Source organism: Aedes aegypti, chromosome 2 (genome assembly GCF_002204515.2).
Source record: "Aedes aegypti strain LVP_AGWG chromosome 2, AaegL5.0 Primary Assembly, whole genome shotgun sequence".
Taxonomy (NCBI): Eukaryota; Metazoa; Arthropoda; class Insecta; order Diptera; family Culicidae; genus Aedes; species Aedes aegypti.
In genome coordinates, this window is record NC_035108.1 from 431,409,092 (window position 1) to 431,424,755 (window position 15,664).

The 15,664-nt window shown below is 34.8% G+C and overlaps 1 protein-coding gene across 9 annotated transcripts in view; it reads right to left on the reverse strand.

Annotated features, from left to right (window-relative positions):
- Positions 1-15,664, reverse strand: part of LOC5569869 (P protein) — a 118,725-nt gene that overhangs the window by 53,626 nt on the left and 49,435 nt on the right. For 3 of the 9 annotated variants that reach the window (XM_021847742.1, XM_021847740.1, XM_021847738.1), the window contains exon 1: positions 11,065-11,214. The exons of 2 other annotated variants lie outside the window; for them this stretch is intronic. The gene's annotated coding sequence lies outside the window, so the exon portion shown is untranslated. Of the gene's footprint in view, positions 1-11,038; positions 11,215-15,664 lie in introns of those variants that run through there. 4 more of the 9 variants (XM_021847741.1, XM_021847739.1, XM_021847736.1 and 1 more) reach the window with 2 other exon arrangements.

The following is a 15,664-nucleotide window of genomic DNA, read 5'->3' on the forward strand; positions in this document are numbered from 1 at the left end:
TTTAGAAAATTTTATTTAGCGGTAGAACTATCATTGTACGTAAACATAAAACAAATTATTCAAATTTTTATGTAGCTAAGGGCATGGTTGGGTCTTTTATAAAGATGGTTTATAAGATTTTGCATGTATGGTTGGAAACCATTTTTGAGTTTGAATAATATATTTTTCCCGAAAAAGCTTGCAAATCATCTAAAATCTACAGTATTCAACATATAATATGTACCGTAAAACGGGGTAACTTTGATAACGCGGGTAACTTTGATGGTGCGAGACCCACAACATATCCAGCTTTTTACGCTAGCGTGCTATAAGTTTTGAATCACCCCTTTCTAACATTGCTTGCCTACACTATAATTTCTTTATAGCTCAATCTAAGCAAGCTGTGTAGTTAACTTTCAATGTTGACAACGAATTTGTTGTCAAAAATGTTCACTTTTATTTTCCGGCATTTATCATCAGAGAAGTATTTAAGTATTCTTCATTTCTTTCACGCTTTTCCTTCATTTTTAGGTTGATAATTGAGGAATTTGAAACAGCAAATTGAATCAAATAGGATCTACGGACAGACTTAATACCGATTGTATTATTATTACAACTAGTGCGTCGGTATCCACTCATGTTTTAGTATGCCGTTAAAACAAAAATTGATAATTTTAAACAAAACGAATGTGTAGAATGGACCTATGCACGAGTTCACTATTTGACGTTTGAGCGGTGCCGTGTTATTTATGCGACCATGGCAACTAGTGAATTCGGCACCGCTCAAACGTCAAATTAGTGAACTCGTGCATTGGTTTATAGTGCTACAAGCCTATTGATTGATTGAAGCGAAATATAGTATAACTCTTGAGAACACTGTCACTGAAAAATACGACAAGGACACATCGAGCACTGCTCAACCATACGCTGCTTATTAGCCATAGATGCAGGCTAATCCCGATCAGTTTTCCTCTACCTTGGTATTTCTCTATAGTTAAACTTGGTCAAAAGTTATCAGGCCTTAAATCAATTATGACAGTCCGTACGTTTAATAGTACTACATAATAACTTATTTTAAGAGTCAATATCGAATTACATATAAAATTCAATCATTAACTTTTGTTTTGCCCTTAATTTTTGTTTCGACGAGCTCAATCCTCCCAAAATCTTTAATTCCGATACCAAAATTGTCCAAGGTTAAGCTGCAATGATTACGCATTGGGGTGGTAACGATAAACAGCATCTGTCTTGGAAAAACTACAAGGGCCACGGAAAAGGCTGTATCTATATTCTAGAGATTACCAATGCAGCGCCAGTGATCTATCATTAGTTAGAAGTCCAGTCAATGAGGACAAGAAATTCCTTCAATTGGGCACCTAAAATTATATAAATGAAACGCTATTAAATGAAACATAGTAAGGTTATAAATAAGAATACGAAGAAATTCTGAAACAAGTGAAAATTATTGACACTTGAATCAATAAACTCTAATTACAGCCTACTAAGACTGAACTATAAAAACTGTTGGCAATGAATGTCAAAATCGAATCACCCTCTATTGTTTTATAGCTAGCGTAAAAAGCTGGATTAAACGAAATAACGAAGTTTCTGTTAATCAGTTAAGCAAAACGAATGCAAAAGTGAAGAGTATTAGTATGACACTTCATATCAAAGCTGTTTTCGTTGGAATCAAGTGCATTTGAGTATTTATATGCAATATTAAAAATTTATAAAAATTTAGCATTTTTGCAACGCTCACAAACAATCTGTTCTACGATCACTATTTGATGAAGTCATAATCCCCATTTGACGCATGCTGCAAACACTATAATTTCTTATGGTTGCATCTCAGTAAACCGTGCCTGATTGAAAAATTTACATAAACATTGAAAATGTCAACTGTTTTCAACGTTCAATAGTTTTGTTAAAATTTATCGAATGATTATAACCAAAAAATCTATTTCAGCAGAATCTAGGCGTCGGAACCACTCAGCTGCATAAGGGAACTGCCAGAAGTTCCAAATGGATGTTCAAAGATTGGGGCTATCTATTGAGTTAAGCATATAAAACCTTTTCTGGAAAGCTGAAGGCTGAACCATGGTCTTAGGCGTATGGAGAATTACGACACTACAAAAATGACTAACGGCAGAATTTTTCACATTTGCTTGAGCCGTAAACCACGTTTATCCATACAGTTAAACAGAGTTTAAGGCTTAAGCGGTGGTGAAGAAATCACTTTGTAATGGATGAAAATTATAAATATTGGTGCTTGATAAGATACAGACACTGACAAATATAAGTGTCCAATAATGTATGTTGGCAGTATTTAATAACTGGTACGTTTTAGCCGTAACCGGAGAGCGTTTCACCGTAAGATGTTGGCCAAAACAATAGCTTCGCACATAATGATATTTAGCATTTTAACAGACTCTTTACCGGACCTTTTCAATCAATCAAATCTTTCTTGTCAATTCAGCGTTTTTTACGTTACGAATTTTTTGAAGTTTTCATAAGAAAACTCAAGAAAGCTGATCAGTGGGCATACAAAGATTGCAACAAATATTATGTGCCAGACTAGATATGTTTCCGCCAGATAGACCTAGGACACGGTGACTATTGTTCTGCTCGTTATTCTCATTTGTACTTTTAAAACCATCAAATTTTAGAATGAGTTCCAATTTCCCCCTGAGATTGAAGACGAGATATGCATTTTTGTAGGTACCTAAAATGAAAAAAATATATTAAGACTCATAAGCCACAGTACTGGAAATATGTTGAACCAATCGGTAAAAAATTTTGACGTTTGAATCAACAACCCTAGATAACTGCCTACTAAGATACAGCTATAAAATCGGTTGCCAACAAAAGTCAAATGTGAATAGCCCCTTGTTGTTTTATAGCGAGCGTAAAAAGCTGGATACTTGACAGCCTAGTTATAATAGAACATGAATTCAGTCTCAAATCTCTTAGCGAAAACCATTTTTACAAACTGGGACCATTTTTGTAATCTAAGTCAGAAATTTCCATATTGCGTTAAACGCCTAGAGGTATGCATCGCCCTATAAATGTTCCGTAATTCATTCAATTTTGTTCGATTATCAAAGTTACCCCAAAACGGAAAACCGACTTTCGATTATATGGAAAATTATATATTCATTCAGAATAAATCTTTTGGCAATCTATCAACTGTAATCGATAGTAAGGATACCAGTACTTGTTTTAAAAATATAAATTATGATTATTTGAAATAACATGCATAAATATTCAAGATTTCTTCGAAAAAACTATCAAAGTTTCCCCGTTTTACGGTACTTAAGCTGTATTGCCAAAATGGTACAAAATGGTCAACTTCAAATAACTAAAAATTTCACCGTTTTTCAACCAATATTTTCCATGTTTTCTGTGACGAACTAGAAATTTCCTCGTTTTGACTCATATTACGGACATTTAAGGCCTCATTGAAGTATAAGTCATCAAAAAACATATAAAATAAATCATTCTGTATGATTCCTTCGCGTTATCGAGACTTCAAAACATTTAACTTTCGAATGGTTAGTGAAGATTTTGATTCTGCAACATTCTGCAATTTTTAATAAATAAAAATGTGTAGATTTTGCATGATTCTTATATCGGACGCTTCCTTATTTTTGCCTCATATTTCGGACAATTTGATTCGAATTCCAGACAGCTCTATCAAATCATATATAGAAAAGTCAAATCATCAGCTGGAATCGTCAAACCACTAAAGAGACGTCCAAGGTTGTTAGGCATTACAAATTCTCATAGATATTTATGGAATATGCTCATTAAAACGAGCCTCTCAAGTGGGCAACGGCAAGAATTTAAACATTTTGTGTGAAATCGTTCTCACACAAAGAAGAGTGTCCGGAATTTGAAGCTGTCCATAATATGAATCAAAACGGTAACTATTGAAAAAAATATGCGAAAACTATCGATTCAGAAGTAACAGATAGATTGATGTTTTGACAAAAAAAAACGCACCAGGGCAACATGATCTAGCAGAAAAACTATAGGCCGAAGTATCTTAATGTCTTCAGCGCATTTGTTCCTTATCACTCAATAAACAAATTTCTGCTGAAGACCAAATTGATTCTAAGCATGGAATTTTGCTTTGCAAAAACTCAACCCATCTAAAACTTTTGAATCAACAGCTTAAACACAACTTTTTCAACAGTTATTAAAAATTTAGGTAATTTGTACTGCTATTATACGCATAATTGTCCCATTTTCCAAAACATGCAATCGAGAAAAGTTTTTAATTTATACATGCCTCGTATTATCCAAGTTTATCATAAATTTTATTAAATTCATTGCAATTCGTTTTTGTCAAAGGATACAAACTCTAGAGAAGTTATGAGACATAGTTCTAAATTTGGTTGTCATTTATTTATTTTCAAAACACACAACTTTGTAAAACTGAATAACGCTGAAAAAAAACAGTAGTGCATTGTAACTATTTACACCATATGAAGAAAAACTGTATCTATCATAAATATAAAATTTCCCACCTTTGGAAAAAATAACTTGTCTTTATGGTGAAAATAATTTGTTAATACTCAATTGATTAATCGCACTTCTTAATATACTAAGCAGCATTCCGTTGCTACAGCTTTGCTACAATATTTCAAATGGCATAAGATACAGATGGATATAGGCACTAAAATATGAAGAGCTATTCAATTTTTTGAACTTTCTCTAAAAATTATAGAATCCATTGGGCGGTATTTTAAGTGAGTGATCTTTTTTTTTTAATTAGATACAGGCAAAAGCAGAGATGCGATTCTTTAGCTGCTCTACGAGGAAGTAGGAACATTAGATTCTCCAGACTCATAAAAACCTTATTCTTATTTATTTATTAAATTATAGATTTTTGTATGTATAGCATCACTTTTTTAAACAATATGGGGTTCTATGTTCCTAGAAAAGTAAATAAGGTTATTTTTTAGCTTACAATAGCGCCCTATGATATTCAAGTTTCCTCGTTTAGATACTCATCAATACACGTGAAACCGACAGAATATGTGCATCCATTTGCCTCCATGATAAAAACAGAACAACATGAAAAGTTGTTATTTTTTACTAAAACTTGACAATATTTTTTCTTGTTTTCTCGTTTTAGAACCCTTTTCTCTTTTACAAAGTTGTGTATTTTGACTATTTACATCATATGGACCGTTGCACGAGTTCACTATTTGACGTTTGAGCGGTGCCGTGTTATTTATGTGACCATGGCAACTAGTGAATTCGGCACCGCTCAAACGTCAAATTAGTGAACTCGTGCATAGGTCCATTGTAGAACATTGTCCCCATCGTAAACATCAAATTTTAAAAATCTATATCCAGCTTTTTACGCTAGTATGCCATATATTTTGGATCACCCCTCTCTGATATTTCTTGCCTACACTATAATATTTTGTAGTTGGATCATAGATTTTAATAAATATGCCAATGCTACTTATTTTCAAATTTAAAATATAGAACGGTTTTTCTCTCAAAAACAGTTTTTTATATTAAAAATTCGAAAACAATTCACTCTTTCTTCATGAGTTCAGCTGTGCAAATCTTTTTAATATTCAATTTCAATAGTGATCCAGCTAACAATATGTCAGATTACTTAGCATGAATTACAGTTACTTGAGAGTAGTATTCGATCCGTAGAATTTGTTGCATGCTCCTTTGTGGGCGAACGATGAAATCCGGAACGATGAAATCGGATCGTGCTTTGTGCCATCAGAGAGATTTCTTGCATGGTGAGCGAAAGTTTTATTTTCTCGTGTCTCCAGAGCAGTGTCGTAAAAAATCAGCCGAATGATTCCCGATCAGTACGAAAACGAACAAAAACAAACTCCGCTAGCACGAAGCCAATCTGACTATGAGAGCGAATGCGACGAGAAAGAGAGTAGGTGCGACACGCGCACGCATTCAGTTTCACCCACTGTTGGTATCATTTCGAAGTTCAATTTCACTTAGAGGCACTGAAACTGAAAATTGAATATAAAAAATTACAAATGAATTTTATATTACTGGTGTATGAAAACGACAATGTGATGCCTTCAAATGATGTATCGTTTTCAAGAAAAAAATACAACTTTTGCAATTTGCGGATGGTTTTATGAGGCATTTTGATGCAAATGAATTTTTTCACATGCGAAATTGAATTTGCTGCCACTGAATGTGAATTTTCAACAAACTATGAATGGTGCGTCACAGTCATAAACTCTTATTCGTAAATTATTTATGTTTTACATATTTTTATTTCGGAAAACCCTTTTTTCTTTTACCTTTATTTTTATAATCAAAAAGAACTTTGAATGCTTGGACACTATAAGTGTAGATTTGCAAAAGGTTCATTTATTTTTCAACAAACTTTGAATGGCTCGCTACCGTAAGTGTCTACATAAGAATGTTCTGTGATGGTCCAGCTAATCGATTTTTTTCCTTTTCATATGAGTAGAATATGATAACACATGCTTTCATTCTGACAGTTGTAGGAATGTTGCGTTTAGCTATTTGTTCAACAAACTTTGAATGGCTCGTTACTTCAAGTGTCGACATTATTTCTTTCTACTTGATTTTTTTTTCATATAAATTGAAAATATCATATTTATAAGCTTATTTATATTTCACAAACAATTGTTCATCAAGGCCTAATCGCCTATCAACCTATTAACAAACAATACTCCCAGTAACCTTTGTGGAGATGCAGAGGTAAACACGGTCTACAAACAGCAAAGGTTACACATTGACATTCATTGCCCCAATCTCACCTGACTACAAGGCCGGCGCCGTTGTATAAATAGAGACGCCTTGTCTAAATAGAGACACTGAATTATGCACTCTGAAGAAGATTATAACTTCAGTTAATCACGGAATAGCAACCATTGATATATGTAGTCAGTCTAACACTTTGACAACATTCAATTTTGCACATTTTTGCTGAAGGCACCAAGGAGCTAACTCGATAATTTTTCATATTATTAACGATTTTCGTTTAAAACCATATTATTTTCAAAATTTTGTTAATCTCTTCAAATAAAAAACATTTCTACAGTTTTTTTACCATAAACAGAGAAAAAGATTATCTTTCTAATAACGATAAATTGATTGAGATTCCGTTTGCGCCTTTCAGAGTTATCGGCATTTAAAACCAAACATTTTTGCGAAGAAAACATGTGATAACTCTGTAACTATTAGAGATATAATAGTAGTTTCTTGGACAAATAAAAGTATTATCGTATAAAAAGTTATCAAGAAAAAACTGATGTTTCAGTACCACCCTAATTTATTTGTTTAAAAAAATCATAACTAGCGAAAATTTTTTGGTAGTTTTGGCCGCCCTCTTATATAGATCCCGACCATTGTGAAATGTCTGATATATATACAATGGAATCATATATTTGAAATAAAAAAAACATTCATTCGACAAAATGTTGGCCGCACGCAAAGTTGCACAGCTTCAATCATAAATCAAGTTAGTGATCTATTTTACTGATGATCCACCGTTAAGTAATCTCTTCTGGAAAAATATCAAATAATTAGAGATGATAGAAAAAATAATTGATAATTGTCCATGTAGAACAAATTCACAGATACTCATGAATAATCTTCTTCTTCTTCTTCTTGACATTAATGTCTCCACTGCTTCTCAGCTTAGTGTTCTTATGAGCACTTCCACAGTTGTTAACTGAGAGCTTTCTTTGCCCCTGTTACCATTTTCGCATCCGTATATCGTGTTGCAGGTACGATTATAATCAATGTCCAGGGAAGTCAAATTTTCTTTATGAAAATATCTTGGACCGACCGGGAGTCGAATCCAGACACCTTCAGCATGGCTGTGCTTTGTGGCCGCAGACTCTAGCCACTCGGCTAAGGAAGGCCCCATGAATGATATTCCAAATGAAATATTAGTTTCAATACAATTGAAAGCACTTAAAATGACTTATGCGCTAGGTTGTTTCAAATACGTGGTTGTAGTTTACGAGGCGTTTTACGTGATTTATTCACGCTATTTGTTATTTCAATGATACTACTTTGGATACAAGAGACTCATAATGAGACGAACCGTTCAAGGTGTTCTACGCTCGATGTCTCACTATTCCTTCAGTATCTCTTTTATTAGTTGCACATGTCCAAGTAAAATGATTTGGGAAAAATCAGCGTGTGTCGAGAACAACATTTTGTATTTTCTTCCCTACTCGATCTAGCAGATTGTTGAGAACCATCCCCATTTTCAGCCTTTGACCTACCCTTTGAAGAAGGTCTAGAAGTTAGATTCGCCACAAACCACATTGCTTCAATGTCACGGTTAAGGACCGGTGCACAACTCAGTCCTAACCAGCAATCGAACCACAGTAGAATTCAATGTCAAAAACCTCTCCGCCCTGCTGCTGGTGCGTCTGTCGGAAATCCAACTTCGAACAACAGCAACAACAACAACGGTCCGAAAACGAGGTCTATTAATAAAAACTTGTCGTTCCACCAGACGGGGGGAGAAAAACGATTTTCGCCCAAACTCAGTCCGAAAAAAGAAAACACTGAATGAATTGGGGCGCGTACAATTTTTCTGCGAATATCTCCGCATTGCCGCCATCGCACAGTGCTCTTTTTCGTTGATTTCAAAATATATCATTTTTATTTTTTATAAGTATTAGTTCAAACATTACATACATTTTTTATAACTGGTTTTCTGTGTTAGAAAACATTATTATCCTAATTTGTTAACGACATATCACACTTTTTAGGGTAACAGTCGTATTTTGGACCCCCTAAGGAAGTGATTTTACATTTTTGTCCCAATTAATTAATAGCACAGCGTAACCAAGTCAAATAACATACCAAAATGTAGAGAAAAACTTCCTCTACGAGATAAAAATGCCCATACGGGCATGTAGGATCCATAAGGCGTCGAAAATAATTGAATTGTGATGCACTGTTTTTCATTATTTTGGACACACCAATACATTTTGAACCCTCAAAGTATATATTTTGTACCCCGGCAATTTTTTATCGTTTGGTGACAAAGTCCACGGCACTGGTTGTATAATATGCTTGCCCATAGTCTAATCAAACGATTGACAATGGAAAAACGAGGAAATTCTACGCTTTTAGTTCAGAAATTAGAAAAAAGTTTTTGTTTACATTTGAAAAAATTCTGACGTCTTCAATTTCTGTGTGTAATGTGTTGTAACGGTTGCATGGATGAACCGATTAAATTAAATTAATTTCAGATAAAATAAACACATTTTCCATGCACAAACGCTTGATGCAAGTGCGGAATGGTCCTATTTTTCCAAATGGCATGCGGATTACATTGGTCTTTCGATTTAAACTGGAAAATTTGCAGGAAAATGGCCCAGGGGGTCCAAAATATATAGAGGTCCAAAATATATTGGTTACCCTATGTCATAGCAGTTCAAAATGTTTACGGGTGAGTTGATTTCACCTGCTTATAAGAGAAAGAAACGCTTGCAATTAAATTAGATACAGATTACGACAACTTGACCATATTGGTACAGCATACAACATTACTAGCCTGAAAACTTGTTTGAAGACAAAAGCTTGTTCTTAAGACAAAGTTTTAATTTTATGCTAATGAGTGGATAAAAACATTTTATGTATTTGTTACATTTGGCTTTAATGCCCTAAATGTGATATTTGTAAGCTCTAGGTACTTAACTTCATCTGACAATTGATTGGTACCCCTTTCATAGTGACAACATATCTACTTGAAGGTTTCAAATAAAGAGCTATTGATTTGTGTGGGAATATTATTAGTTGAGTTTTGGAAGTGTTATAAGAAATCTTCCATTTTTGCAAGTATGAAGAAAAAAAATATCCAAACTTTTTTTGCAATCTATTACAGATGACACGCAGGCTTCGTCCTTTGATGGAGAGGCCTGTGTCATCCTCAAACAAAGATTTTTGACATCCCTGAGGTAACTCAGGTAAGTCAGATGTAAAAATATTGTACAACATTACTCCCAAAATGTTGCCTTGAGACACACAAGCTCTTACAGGAAATCTTTCAGACTTGAAGTTTTAATAATTAAACTGAAATGAACTATTTGACAGATAACTTAATAAAACAAATAAATATCGAGCTGTTTAGAGGAATACCTAAAAATAAATTAAAACCAGAATTTAATACTGTACTATTTAACTCTGTTAGTTTTGACAGATATGCGTATTTCGATCTCAACTGTAAGGCCGTCTTCAGAGTCGTGTACTAGCCTCGACTTGAAGAAATCCAGTGTACGCAAACATCAAACATTTCAACTAGGTATAGTCGTAATTCCAAAACTTGAGAGTTGTTAAACTCCCAGAACAGCAATGTTTGTCAAAAAAAAATGTACAAGTAGTAGTAAAATATTGTTGATACATTTGATTCGTCTTTGTAAAAACCAAAATTTTATTCAAAAATAAGACATTTTTTGTGTGTTTTACATGGTTAATCAACAAAATAATTTGCCGTTTTAACACGCGATTCTTGCCAATTTGGTTGATTACAAAAATTGAGCACTTTGTTTTGACGGTGACTGTAAAGACACTTTTCTGGATAAACTTTACTGATAAAATCGATGATTTTGGAGCTATTCAGTTTCGACAATGAAATTAACGACAAAAACACTGTGCACTGACTGCTATTCACCGGCCACGGAGTCGACAAACGGTCAAAACACACGAGGGGGCTTCTTCTTTATCCCCATCCACTGGCTATCGGTCATGAAAAGCACAACACCACAGTCCACACTCAGGTCCATCCTCACACATTTTCTGCTAAATGGTACTTCTGACATTTCGGCCTCATTATGGCCCCACTCCGAACCGCGTGAAAACCAAATTAGACAGGTTCGGTCATCTGCATTAATTCCCAATAGGTCGCTCTAATCCCCGTTTGCCCCCGCAAAAAACGGTCCACTAACTGGAGATTGATTTATACCCCTCCACCCAAAAACGTAGACCGTTCCAATCAAAACATCCATCAATCAGCCGACAGTCGATAGATTTCCCCTCCTTCGAATCGGGACTTCCAACCTACCGCAACCCGAAAACCACACCACTGACCGGCCAAATTCCCGTAATTATTCCACACGACGACACGGGTTGGATAAGTTCAGCCGCGCACTTTCTTCGACCGTCTCACACAAAATCGGGAAATCGCGTACGCAGCGATTCGCGCTCCTCGCAAGACTGACTAAGACACTACGCTTTATGGAAATTCACTCTCAGTTGCTACTGCTGTCTACTACACAGCTAGATTCGCTCGCGGTCGCACTCGCTCAGTACCACAGAGGATTATTAGTATAGAATTTTTCATATTCATTTCATTTGCCACAATTCGTTTACCTTCGGCAGAGGTTCCCGAACTGATTTGGACGCAATTCCAGGTCAACCCAAAACGGATCGGGTTTTACTTAGAACCGCATAGCATGTTTGTCAAACAAATTATGTACTTTTCTGTTATGGTCTTCTACACAGAAGAAAATACTTAAATTTCCATGTAGCGTAAACTGAAGACTACTGTAAGAATAAACCAAATACATGTAGTGTTACATCAGCATGTAAAATCAAATTAATATATACACTCTTAAAATTACTCTGGACGTAATTCTGGTTATGACTGAATGACACATGATGTAATTGATGAAACGACACAAAAACGCGTCTATGAAGATGGATTGAACAAAAAATGTAATTTTACATGTTAAAGGACACGAAAACGATGGAACTGTGATCGTCATTTCCCGAATCAAACACTAACGTATTTGAAATTCGACACAAATTTACGTCATTCGGCTCGCTTCTTTTATGTGCATCCCAAAAGACGTAAATCACATTATTTTTTGGTACTGTGTATGTTAAATTCTCCAATAAAATTGCTTGTATTTTACTGGATCGTGTTGAATATAATTGATTTCAATTGAAAATAAGAGATTGGTCATGAAAATTTACGTTCATCTTGATGCTCCAAATATGTACATGGAAATTGACTTTAATTTACAACATTTTTCTAGCTGTGTAATTAACCCCAGTCAACTTTCGTACTTCAATTATTATCAAATGTACAGATTATTTTACCAAATTTGTTAACGGACGCAACAATGGAGCCGGAAACATAATAACACATTTGTTAAGCATTATTGGAACGCGTAACTTCTGAATGGGGCCCAGATAGCCGTAGCGGTAAACGCGCAGCTATTCAGCAAGACAAAGCTCAGGGTCGTGGGTTCGAATCCCATCGGTCGAGGTCTTTTCGGGTTGGACATTTTCTCGACCTCCCAGGGCATAGCGTATCTTCGTACCTGCCACACGATATACATGTGCAAAAATGGTCAATTGGCAGAGAAAGCTCTCAGTTAATAAATGTGGAAGTGCTCATAAGAACACTGAGCTGAGAAGCAGGCTTTGTCCCAGTGGGGACGTAACGCCAGAAAGAAGAAGAAGAAGTTCTGAATGATTTTTAACAAACTTACGTAATTTGACTTGAAATGTAGGAGGAGATCCCCCAGTACCGGACAAAGTAGAAAAAATGAAAAATTATAATAATGATAATATATGGTCTAATCAAGATGGTTTATTATGACGAATTCCATCCAGAATGAGTCGAAAAAAATAAAAATCGTGCTCGATAGTCTTCGATTTGGATTAAATTTTGCACATGTTTTTGGTATGGTAGAATAAGTGTTTTCCACAGAAAAATTGATAATTTTGACTCAAGTGTAACTTTTGAAAATGGCCTATAAATTTTTGCATGTAACTTATTTGAAAAATTCTAACTCCGAAACTGTTGATTTAAGAGAAAAGTGTTCTATGAAGGAGTTGTAGTGAACCGTTTGGACTAAGAGAAAAAAATATACACGGAAAAAATATTATATTTATTTCCATTAAAAATTCAAAAATAAAACTTGAATTTTAAATTACACAAAAACCCCATTTTTAATATATTTTTAATTTTTACCATAGAATCTTGATTGTAAACAGATGTTTGGGACAAAGTTTCATGATGGAGAATTTTTTAATAAAAAAGTTTTTCTAAGAACAACTTTTGGTCGATTTTCAAAATTTTGATTTTTTGTCAAAATTAATACGTTTTGATGATACAGAAAGCATCTTGAAATGATTCTAAGCCATGTTGATTATATGAATAATTTCTCTAGAAGCATCCATTTTTGAATTATATCGAGTTCAATGCAAAAAATATTATTTAAATATTAAAATAGGTCATTTATATTAGTTATTCGTGGTAGTTCTCCATCAAGTAAAATAAGTAGGTGGAAAGAAATAGGGTCTTTACTCTCGAAAACGTATTATTATTAATAAAGAAACGCGAATAACTAATGAAAATGGCCTAACAATATTTTTTGCATTAAACTCGATATAATTCGAAAACAGCTACTTCTAGAGAAATTATGCATATGTTCATTATAGCTCAGAATCATTTCAAGATGCTTACTTAATTTTGACAAAAATTCAAAATTTTGAAAATCGACCAAAAGTTGTTCTTAGTAAAACTTTTTTATTAAAAAATTCTCCATCATGAAACTTTGTCCCAAACATCTGTTTACAATCAAGATTCTATGGTGAAAATTTAATAAATATTAAAAATGGGGTTTTTGTGTAATTTGAAATTCAAGTTTTATTTTTGATTTTTCCATGAAAATAAATAAAATATTTTTCAGTGTATATTTTTTTCTCATAGTCCAAACGGTTCACTACAACTTCTTCATAGAACATTTTTTTTATTAAATCAACAGTTTCGGAGTTAGAATTTTTCAAATAAGTTGCATGCCAAAATTTATAGGCCATTTTCAAAAGTTACACTTGGGACGGGGTTGGTGGTCTGATGGCTACCGCTTCTGCTTCATATGCAGAAGGTCATGGGTTCAATCCCAGGCCCGTCCCTTTCCTCGTACTTTGTAGTTGTATATCTCTCACTTGCTTCTATCTTCCATTCTAAATATATCACACTCAATCTATTCGTTCATAGCAAACGCTAGAACCAGAGACGGACAAGAAACCGTTTCCCTAACGCTTCCTACTTCCACGCGCACGCCTTTCTTACGCCTGATACATAGGCAGTCTGCTAACCACAAAAGCAAACCTCTCTGCCATGCCTTTCCCCCAATCCATACACTCCCGCATGAACTGACGTGGATGCAGTGGAATATACGGTCTACGTGGGAGTCAGTTCAATGCATCATCAATTCCTCCCCCTTCCCCTCATTGGTCTGCATTCTGACGTGGCAGGTGCCATTGTTGCCTAAAAATAGAAGATCACCAGCACTTATACACTGAGGATGCCTGTTAGTCCCAAGCAGTCATTCGGTTGGTTCCTTGTGTAAGTGCAGCTGATCTGGCGATACTGGAGTGCATCCACGGGCGGCCAATCAAGCTCAAGCTCAAGCTCATTTTCAAAAATTACACTTGAGTCCAATTGATCAATTTTTCTATGAAAAACACTTATTCTACCATACCATAAACATGTGCAAAATTTAATCCAAATCGAGTTCTGTGACTGACCGAGTTGACATGGAATCTGTCTTATGTCCTTTTGAAAAAGTATCGCCTTAAACTTGAACCTAATTAGCATTTTTTTAAACATGGCAAAAAAAGTTTGGATCACACAAACATGATCGAATATGATCATAATTTGAAAGTATGAGTTATGTATTCTATACCATATTTAATCTAAATGTGGACAAACGATAAAGTCAAGCACCTCCTGTCTCCCAGTTTCAAACAGCTTGATTTATTAGAAGATTGTGTGGTACTGAATGAACAATGTCATAGATCTTGTCTTCCAACCCTGTTATGATGGCTAACAATCAAAAGCCTGTTGAAAGATATCCGAGAATGTAGCAGCGGATCGAACATCAAACGATCTAGTAGGCATGGCACAACTTTGACGCCTCACTCCTATAGTAACGTCAGAATGGAATGAAAGGTTTTTCGTGGGGCTCCCGCTTGCCAACATCGATTCCGAGCTTCACATTTGGCGATCCTGCCAGAATTTTAAATAATATTTCGTGTTCCTGGAGTGCCTGGATTCGTTAACAAGCGGGAGTGTCCACTAGAAAATGTGTTTGTGTCGAGTGCTTCTTAAACCGCGTGTGAAAATATGTGTTCAGAGTGATTGTGGAGTGAAGTTTGAATCTGATAAAAAAGGCATATATCTGTAAGTAAACAGCAATGTGGTATTTTTCTATGAACAAGAGAAAACTGATTGAAGAGGAAATATGACATGAATATGTATTAGCCGCTTCACTACTCGTTGAAGCAGCAATGTTTCTCTCTGTGCTTGTTGTTGTTCTTATTGAACACCAGCATCACCTCAACTATTTGAGTTGCGCGATGCAGGCTTTGAAGTGAATATTTTGTTTTGCTTTTGAATTCAAACAGATTACTTCGATGAAAATATTTGAATGTTAGTGTGTGCAAATTTTCCTAGCCATGGGCGATTTTGAATTGATGTTCCAAAAGTAGATTTTTCGTTCCAATTAATCGAATTTTTTTTTTTGAGAACTACATGAAATCCTAATTCAAGGGATTTGGTCTTAATTTGAGCCGTTGTTCTTGTAAATTTGCTTACGATTGGAAAAATCGAATCGATTTAAAAAAAAATGGATACAAAGGATTCGATTGAATAAACGAAACGATTCGACAT